This window comes from Dermacentor albipictus, chromosome 1, assembly GCF_038994185.2.
Source record: "Dermacentor albipictus isolate Rhodes 1998 colony chromosome 1, USDA_Dalb.pri_finalv2, whole genome shotgun sequence".
Classification (NCBI taxonomy): domain Eukaryota; kingdom Metazoa; phylum Arthropoda; class Arachnida; order Ixodida; family Ixodidae; genus Dermacentor; species Dermacentor albipictus.
In genome coordinates, this window is record NC_091821.1 from 79539406 (window position 1) to 79549927 (window position 10522).

Genomic DNA, 10522 nt, shown 5'->3' on the forward strand with positions numbered 1-10522 from the left:
GTTACCAAGTTTCGGACGGATGGTTGTCCTCTGGCTGTGGTGCTAAAGAAATATAATAATAAAGAAAAGAAAACTGGACCTGAATCGTTCTGTGCCATCGTGCACAGGGCGCCCGCGTTTAATTCGTTGTTGAAGGGACACTAAGGAGAAAAAATGATTTCTTCTGTACCAGTAAATTACTTTTCAACAATTCAAAAAAATAAAAATAAAACACCGCTCTTACCACGATAAGGCGCTTAGTAAGCCGGAAAAAGCGCAATAACAAAAGTCGGGTGGCGACGCGTCCTTGAAATTCCCTCACCAGTTCGCTGTGACGTCATGGATTTGGACAGCGTCTTCTAGGGCCCAGTTAATTATTCAGCGGCAAAGCTAGACTACATTGCGTTCTAATGGAGCCAGAGATTGAACATGGCGTGTTTCGGGAACATTTGCCGAGTCAACGACACCTAAATACGAAAAATAAGAAAAAAAGATACTTTGCAATTCGTGACGTCACAGTGACGTACCGGCGTTGGGGATTCTGTGTCAAATTGAAACGCTGCAACTTTGACTTTCACTTTCGCTTCCAATAATGAACCTATTATTCAAAATAAACAGAGTTTTTATATAACGCTTTATCTGCCTAAACTGATTTAGTGTTTTGCTTTAGTGTCACTTTAATGATGAACCCGTCCGGATTTCGGAACGTCAATTTAAGATTGGACTTCATCAGCGGTCGCGATCATTCCTCTCATTAACATCAAATCTGAACATATCCGCATTCATCGAGCTTTTGACTAGACGTCTTTATTTTATTTCGAGCCAATTCTCCTGTGGGAAGAGGGAGAAAGGGAAGAAGGACAGCTTGTTTTCTTTTCTGTTTTTTTTTCGTGTTTCTAACAGCCAGTCGGTTCAGTCGCTTTCGAGGTCAGAATAGTGAAGAACCGCATGGAAACAAGTGGCGAAGCTTCGTATGCTTCGAATGCATCGTATTGAAAAAGTTAACAGTCTGGACAGAAATCATTCGCGGCGCGTGCAGCCGTGTTTCGCGTCTTTCCTCCTGCCCGTGAACACATACTTCGGGGGACCGCTGCGAGGTGAAACACTCCACGGCTTAGTCTAGATTTACGTGCACATTCTTACCAAAGCCAACACAGCATGCACACGCAATGGCTTCGGGTGCATACTTACTTCACCGTGGCTCTCGCGCATATGTGCGAGGCGCCGCGAGCATTGAAACGCGACGCGGTCAAACCGTGAGGCATGTCCGACTAAACTAGCAAACAAAGCGCGGCGTGCCCCGAGGGGGAGACCACTTGACACGCACGGCTGCCTTATCCCCGAATGATCGGCGGGGAAGAATAAAACGGACTCGGAAACTAGTTCCGGTGCTCGCTCGGGGCGACCACGCGCCGCCGCCGGCGTGCCACCGAAATCTCGATTCGCCACACGACGGTGGAACGGGAGCGATTCATTGGCCGGGCGCGTGGGTGATCGCGCATCGACTCGGGCGGGCGCCGCCGGAAAGTGCCCTGTCTCGCCTGCCGCGAGGCGTCGTGCGTGCACGTCAGAACCAGTGCGCGCGCACCTATACTCCGTTCCGTACGTAGCAGTCAACGCCGTGGAGGCTAGGTAGGCTTCTCGCAGTGGCTTTGTTCGCACTTGGATATAGTTCGATGTTTTTTTTTTAAATATATAATCGTATCGTAATCATGAACCAACCAGCCCCAATGCGTACTCTTTTGCAGCCAACAAAGACACAACAGGGCAACATATTGGAAATTAGAGCATCGCACAGAGCATCGCACGCGTAGTGCGAAGACGTGGGATCATTCCCCACCTGCGGCGACTTGCTTTTTCATCCACTTGCATTGCCATTAATTTTTCATTTATTTATTTCAATTAGTAAGCACAAGTAATTTCCCCTATGTTGTCCTTGGTGTCTTTGTTTGTTGGCTTCCCATGCTACGACTACAAAAAATCGGGCCCCTCGGTTAACTTCCTTTCATATATATATGCGCAGTATTGAATGCAACAAGTTTTGATCCTGAGAAACAAACATTGTGGTGTACAGAATGCGTTGTTGTAGGTAATTTTTATTTTTGTTTTCTTTTCGGGTTTTCTTTTTATTCGCAACGCGTCGCAAAGGCGCCTCGCGTGCAAGCTGGCGCAAGCAAACCCTGCTGGCGCGCAGCGAAGCATGGACGGAACGCGCGGAGTGGTAACTTTACTTGACTGAACTTCTTGCGTAGCTTCCGCAGCGTTGACTGCTGTGTATGGAACGGAGTATATAGGCACGTATGTGTACAGGTATAGACTGGGCGTGCCTTTCTTTAAAGGGAATTATAGCGGACCCTCCCGGACTTTGCTGACCGTGGTTGCCAGGCTACTGCTGTTGTCTTGACGAATAGCGCAAAACAGGACAGCATACATATAACGAGTCACCTTATACAGGGCGTTTTTCTTTTTTTTTAAGACCATACAGATATATTTCATATAAAAGTTATAAGCGCAGGGAATGTGGCGGTTACGCAGAGGACTTACTAGGTGCGGCGGACATACCGCATTTATTCGAAAATAGGTTGAACACGAATATAGGTCGACCCCTACATAGTGAACTCGCTGAGAAATAATAAAAAAAATTAATTGCGACATAGATCGACCCCTATTTAAAAGAAAAATACATGCTACAGCTTTAGCATGACACACCTTTACTTACCGCAAGTTAGGCTACTAAATCTCGCTAGTCGATGCCACAAGCTGCATCCTCGTCGGAACTGCCCGTGAAGTCATCCTCGTCGCATGCTTCGCAGGCGTCCGGCGCTCCATGCCACGTCATCCTCGGTGCCGTCGAGTGCGTGTTATATGCAGAATTAGTCTGACTTAGCCCCCGATTGGCTTTACGACGGGCGTGACGGAAGAACTCTGTTAGCTCGGTGCATTTGCTAGCTGTGTTCACGTATAGGTCGGCAGCTAATTGTGATCACATTTTCGAAAGGGAAAAAAAAGACACAATGTCGACTTCTATTGGAATAAATACGGTACTTTGCCGCTAATAACGTGAGGTTCGGAAGACTTATTAACAAAAGTTCATTAATGAACTTTTTCTCAACGCCATGGAGACAGTTGTTTAAGTGGCAAATTTGGAGGCAGTTACATTTTAATATACTCCCCCCCCCCTTTTTTTAGTAATTAAAATCGCACCTAATTTGAGATACATATATGGCATACACTGTTTAGTTCAGGAATGTGCGTTGCACGCGAAGGAAAGTGCATAGATCGACGACGTCAAGAACTGTCACTCATCCTTGTTGCCAAAAAGTAGCCTGCTGCTCGCTTCTTTCTCGTGCCGTTCTCGCGTATTCATTACCGACAGTTCTATATTCAGCATGTAAAGACGCTACGACTACGCGAAATGCCCAAAGGAGTAATATACGGAATGATGGGCAGAGCTTTCTGCTCTGGTACTCGCAGCGCCGCGCCAAGGGCGTTAGTGAGGGCTGCTAAAATGCGAAAGCTGTATGCGTCAGATCTGCGAGCGCCAGTCAAGTGGCGCGCGGCCTCTCGCTGCTCTCGCAGTTCGGCGAGAACAGACCCGCAGCGCGGATGCACTAATCGTGGATCGAGCGCACGTGGCTGCCGCGTGAACATTTCTGCCGCGCCTGCTCGCGCGTCTTCCTGCGTGCTTCTTGCCGACGATTTCTCTCGCAGCCGTTTTATTCGAACAACTCGTTGCGACTCGAGAAACCGCGTAAAAAATCAAAGCAACGAACTGGGGTGACGTCCGTTGGCAAGGCTGAAGTACCCGGGTTCGAGAGCAGCTCGAGGGAACTGTATTGAATTTGAGCGTATTTGCAAGAAAAATATTAGCGATAGTGCACGATTGCATGTCGAAATACTTGATATGATCTCGGGAGCACTATGCCCTCGCGAATTCCCATGCGCTTGATTGTCTACATACGTCACTTCCTGGGTGCGCATTCGAATCTAGAGCAAGCGAGCATATAAGTGCCGCGGAGTTGTGCGCGCAAACTATCTATCCCAGTCGATTACGTCGAAAAATACTGGGTCGCGGACTCGACAATGGGCCGGCGCGGATATCGGGCGCGCTGCGAGGGGATCGCGAGCCGCCTGGCAAGGGCGCTTCCCCGCAGTGAGCGTCTCGAGCTGCCCGCCGCGGCGGCCTCTCCTCCAGGGGGGGACGGCGGCTGCGGGAGAAGCAGCTCGGCGTCCCCGTTAGTCCAGCGCCGTCCGTGCCGGTGGCCGCCCTTCCCAGTGCGCGCCGCCGCTCTTTGTCTTCGCGGCCGCGCCGCTGAGGAACACGCCCACACCTCTCTGGCCGACCCGGTCACCACCACGCCGAACAAACGGAGCGCCCTTCGACGACAGGGTGGAAGCACAGCCTCGACGTTGCTTGCCACGCAGGCCACGGCGGAGACCGCGGTCAGGTGGAAGCGGCGAAACTTTCTGCACTTTCCGCAGGGGTTATATTTCGGCGCACGATGTAAGTGCATCGGTTGCGGTCCGATTTGGATCCTGTGTTACAAACCGCAGCAGTTGCTTCGGTGCGACCGTGCCAATGAAACGGGCAGTATTTGCGCTACGGCTGGCACGCCGCACCCGGTCGACAACCAGGAAAGCGTGGTAGTAGCCAACGAGGCCACAATAACATGATCGCAGATCAACCGGCCTTCGATCGCTATACCTGCGCGTGCTCAGATACCTGGTTTATTCACTTAGTTTTTGTTCTCGTTATGGATGAAGACGCAAAGGGGAACGGCCAAACAGGCGTTGTCGACAACATAGCCTGCGTTTTTTACCAGTTTTTACTGAAAAATAAACAAAGGCCGCCTTCATTGGAAGACTTGTTCGCACTGACAGATATATACGTACATGCGCAACCCAAAATCGCGTTTGCCAGAAGTGGCCCTGACAGGACCGCGTATATCTCCGAAGCCAGTCTTGTCTGGGTCACTGGGGCTTACTAGTGGCGACGATTGGACCGTCGGGAGCCGGTGTTCATACCTGTGCCTGGCTTGTGCCTGCGCTAATGCAAGACGCACGGGAGTGAAGCGGTCTCGCTCAGAGACTCGACAGGACCGCGGTCCCGTTCTCCAAACGTCAGACCTCTGTCCCGGCGGACCTTTGAGGCTCCCGCACTCTCGTCAGACGCTGGGTTCACTCGAACTGCGTCTCGGTATCGCGCAAGCAACCAACGCCATGTGCACACATCAGACTAGCTGAGGTACAGACACCAGAGCCCTCGGTCACGTTCAGTCCACTGAGCTCACATGTTACTTGCGCTGCGACTGAGTATGCGCGGCCCTCAAAGCTACAGGGGCTGGCGGGTGACAAACACGCGGTGGCATGTGTTCTTTGCCATGTGCCCCACTTCCCGATTCCCCAAGTGCCTACTTCCTTACGTTTCGTTAACGTTTCTTGAACTATGTGCACAGTATGGTAAACTGCAGGGTTCGTTCTACAGTAACGTATAAATGCATTTACTGCCCTGCTATAGAGCATGCCCTACTTTTTTCTTCTTCCTCCCAGCTTTCTTTTTCTTTTTTTTTATTCGTGCAGTAGTGATGGAAAAAGAAAGGAGGAGCGGGGTGAAGGGGTTCCCCTTAGTTTAAGAGACCATCCTGAAAATTCAAAGCCATGAAACACGCGTGCTGTGGCCGCACAGATGATACGAAGAGCATCGAATATATGAATAAATCGTTTCCACAGTACAAACGATGACGTTAAATCAAGTGCAAAGCGTAGTTTTCAACAAACAGCACGTCACACAACGACGAGGAATTACACGATTCCCATGGTACACGCGACTGAGAGCAGCAAGGAGAGACGCAGCAGAGCAAGAATCTGACCACAGCGAAGCAGGGCGACCTGTGTGGCTTCATTTCACAAACATGAAGGGGAGAAAAAAGAAAAAGCGCGAGAGCAAACGCAGACGACTTGTCGCCGCCCTCGTGTGCTCTCGTGCTGTTTATATATATAGATATATACATATGGCCACAGATCGACCTTTGATCTTCAATGCCCACCATAAATACCCAGCGTCACCGCCTCGAATAGTGTGGAACGCCGCGACCTTACAAAGCGGCGCACGGAACAGACGCAGCCTTCAGCTGTAGTATGATATAGCGCCGAGCGCACGGCGAGCGATGACCGCTTAGATAGCGCAACAATGTGAGCTCACGGAGACATACAAAAGGACATATGTCAATGCACACTGCGATCAGCGGAGGAAGGGAGGTGTGATAATAAGCGTTGCGCGTGAGGCCGTACTATACGCCCGAGTGGCGTGCTGTTACAGAATTGTCCCAGTGTGAACCAGACCGTTTTACGATCGTTCCGGTCGGCCTCACGCTGCTTTGGGCAGAGACTTGATTCAAACCACGTGCGTAGGAGGAGGCACACATTCCGTGACGGGCCTCGCTATAGTACAGGGCTTGGACGGACAGGTGGCTGCAGCTGCTATATGTAAGACCTGGGCAGGACACGAGTATCTAAGAACCGATAAGTAAAATTGGCGTTTTCGTGGCGGTTCTACGATCTACGATTTTCAACCGCTGAACTCAGTTACGTTTCGCTAATAAGCATTCGACGGACGTCCGCACCTTCCTATACTTACGCAGGCGTGAACATTGTACGGCTTGTGTACAGAGCCGAAATGCACTCGCCAGACGGCTCAGAGTTCGTGTGCACGCACGTACGAAATAATTTGAAAGCAAGAACCCGGCAGAAGTGGAGAGTAGCGCGAATGGAGAGTTACTCGGTCAGCGAATCCAATGCTGCCAATCTGAAAAAGGCTTCGCAGTGCGGCTGTTTCTTTTGCACACTTATTTGAATTATGGCGTTTTATGCTGACCCGAAACGTGCAGACGCCCACGTGCACGCTCGACACGTGCTCGCTTTAAGGCCTCTTCGTTACCCCTGAGATCGCCGGCTCAGATTTCTCATTTAGAGTGCAGTGCGCGAGTGACGGTTTTATGCATATACGGGCGCTAATTTTTTTCCAAAACCGAATGCCTGTTTTCTAAGGCGTGCGTCTGTTTCATAACGTGGATAATAATTAAAGCCACCTAAATGTGCCCATTGCGTGTCCTGGCAAAGCGTACAGGAATAACTGCACGAGAACTTCAGACGCAGAAATCGCACTTCTGTATCGATAGACGGGGCACGTCTTCCTGCATCGCAGAGTTGGCCAGAGTGCATTGGCTGGGCGCGACCTCTCTATCGTCCTTCAAATAAATGACCGATGACAGGAAAATTAACCCAAATAAACGACGGCCGTGATCCTCAGTTGGTTCTCAAAATAACCTTAAAAAAATATTAAGAGCGGTCGAAAAGAAACTTTTTCTTTTCTTCTTAATCTCCGCTTGTTCGAATAAACGATTTGAAAAATGCCAGACGTGAATGGCAAGCAGGAAACACCGTCCACCGTCTAACCATGTCCATGGGAGATTATCGCACACAAAATTTCTTTATTTTTCGGAGTTACGTGTTTTTAGCGTGTTTCAGATGAATTTCCTCAGTGCTAATGCTTACTGAGTCCATGAACGAGGTCGTCTATGCGAAAGCGCGTGCCCATGTTAGGCGCATTTTTCTGCTACAGCGAAACCGAGATTCTCGGCACATTCGTCCCCTCCGCCATCATTCTCGCACATTGAACTGTCACAAGACAACACGATAGCCTGCTTTCATCACTTCTACTCCTCACCCCCCCAACATTTCCGCTTCCTTCGTAGGAACTATCGAATATACCAACTGTCGCACATGTTGGGAAAAGAAAATCAAACACAAATTCAATGTACCGGCAGGTCTCCCTTAACAGAAGCATTTCATTTCAAAATGCTTCCGTTACGTGGAGGCCACATTAGACCAAATTAACATGGCTTAGTGCAGTTTCATTCATTGTGAGCATTTCGAAATTAAAATGCGTAAGGCAGAGAAAAGATTAGCTTTTATTCGTAGCTACTCACCTCTTAGGCAACCTTTAGGCAACCTCCGATCAAGGAACGAGTTAAAGGCGGGAACAACGCGAGCACTGTGAAGCTTCGTCAACTCGAGCATTCTGGACTTTGCGGAACTGAAGCGCGTTGAATTTAAGTCGAGTGCGAGTTCATTGCCCTCACATGGGTCCTCGTTAACAGGCTTCGACCACTCGCTTACAACATTGAGGTTCTTAGAAGAATCCTGTAACAAGTGATGTTCGTTGACTCCGTACGGCGATTGCACTGCTGCATGTGAATCCAGTGGTAGAATGGTCAGAATGTCAAACATTCCTCCCGTGGCGTGCAGTGAGAGGTATGTGCTGATGGTGGGGGCATATTAGCGCTGCCCTCGAATAGCTTTTTCTTCCCCCTTAAGGCACTGCCCGACGCGCCACAATTATTGCGCAGGTTTTGTTCTGAGCGCTGTGTCTTAGAGCGGAGCATCGTCAAAGCGTTCCTCATGAACTCCCGGCGGTGTTGGCAAGGTTGCTCTAAACTTTGTTTCTATCGCCGAACTGCGCGTTTCAGTTGTACTGAAAATCGCTGTACCTTCGCGGTAGCGTTCAGCTATTATCTGACGTAGTGATCTGCACAGGAAGGCGCCCTGAATGTGTATTTACTATGGCGGACAGACTTAGATATAAGTCTGGGTCATCGTTGATCCCTTGAATTCTTCCCACGTACCGGTTCATGCTTGCTGTCAGGTGTAAACCTCGCACTCGACGGGAAATTCACTGAAAACAGTGGCGGGTATTGAGCCTGCCGCGAAAAGAAATCGTTATTTGGTAATGACAAGCATGGTAAATATGTGTACGTCTGTGTCTGACTCTATATATACGTTCGCGTCACCACTCCTGAGAGCTCCTGACATCGATATTTAAACTGATCGAAACCATCACTCACCAAACGTCGAGGAAGTTCCTGCTCCTGCCGAAGCTGCGCCGAAGCCAGTTCTTGATCACTCGTCTGTCGGTGTCCTCTCGACACGGCAGAGTCAGGAACGACCCAGTGACCGACAACCGCGACAACGGCTCGTCACAGTAAAGAGTTTTTTGGGCGCCCAGAAATCCAAAACGGCTTTCGCTCGAAACAATAACAGCAGCAAAAAAGGACGAACAAGAAAGAAGCGGCGCGGGCACTCGTCTTCTGATATGTACCACGGTTCGGGCGTGCTACGTCTCGGCACCTGTGCGCGAAGGACGCGTCGTCTGCTGCTGCTAACAGTGGGGCTCGCCAACGGTTGTGTATCTGCGTTCTCGCAGCACGGAGCGGTGGTCCCACGCAGCGGCGAACGGCACAGGGGGCCAAGTGAGCGACTCTCTACACACAGTGTCTGGGCAGTGTCCCTCTCCCTGCGTGTCGACCCAGCGGCAACGTTTCGGAGGCAAACGCGCGCACTCGGCGAGGGAATAGCACTGACTGAACTGGTCGGCCGCCCGCAAGCGATTGAATATACGGCCGGCGACGCCATAGCGGAACGACGCCCGACGGCAGCGCCGCGCTGGTTTCGTTTCTTTCGCCTTCAATCCCCGGCGCTCTCGCACTCGCCTCGTGCGGCTTTCTTGGCTGTGCGTTGCGGACGAGCAGAAACACGGCGCGCGCGGCAGCGCGCCTCTCGCCAGCGGGTGTTCATTAAAATTCTGCTCCCGCGAATCCCTGTTTGAGAATTTCTGTTTTGCTTGGCCCTCGAGCAGACGATTTCTCTCGAGGCCGTGACTCATCCCAGCATTGCGTGAGCCCCGACACTGCAACCGCCGGAGTGCCGTGTTTACGAGAAAAAAAAAATATTATTTAGCTGACGATAAAAGCGAGTGTCACGTTGATTTTCTAATTTAAAAGAAATGCCACATGGCCGCACATAATTGCGCCGTTCGTCGAGTAGCTGTCGACGCTACCTACGTAGGTGAAGATTGTTCTCACTTAAGAAAGCAAATCTTGGGCATAGGAACATTGCGACTCTGTTTCGATGTCGCTTTATGATAAACAAGTTGCAGGCTAAACTATGCAGTGCAATGCAATAAAATTCTATACATACAGCATAGCTGGCGGTGATGACAGGATGCGATACAGCACACAGCAAAGTGGCGTATAGTACATAACATTTGCACTAAAACAGAAAAAAAAAGTCCGAATGTGAGACATGACTCGATCAAGCGGATAGCCTTAATATCACAAAATTCTTTGTGCAGTATAATTAGACTGATTCCTATGTAAGATATGGCGTCCGATGCGACGTGCGGCGTAGAGATACGCAGACCAAATTTGGCACAGCCTTAGAACTGAAGGCTGAAAGTTAATTGCTCACATGGGCTAATTCAAGGCCAACTGGAGCACGGTTCGCAACACGGCCTTCAGCACAGCAGACATTAGAGTGTTTTAGCAGAACGTTTTTGACGGTCCGGTCCGCTCTCACGCACCCGCTCACAGTTAGCGGAGCGGCGGACGAAGAATCAGTTTTAGCGGAGCGCCCGGCTGCGTCCGAAAGGCATGTGCTTGCCTGACGCGCCACCTTGCCGCAGAAGGTAAAACCGCTATGAACATAA

The 10522-nt window shown here is 50.2% G+C and overlaps 1 protein-coding gene across 1 annotated transcript in view; it reads right to left on the minus strand.

The window, feature by feature from the left end:
- The window catches only part of LOC135915086 (Ig-like and fibronectin type-III domain-containing protein 2), a 241259-nt gene extending 231824 nt beyond the window's left edge, over positions 1–9435 (minus strand). The window contains exon 1 of the mRNA XM_065448070.2: positions 8883–9435. The gene's annotated coding sequence lies outside the window, so the exon portion shown is untranslated. The remainder of the gene's footprint in view (positions 1–8882) is intronic.
- Positions 9436–10522: the final 1087 nt, after the last annotated feature.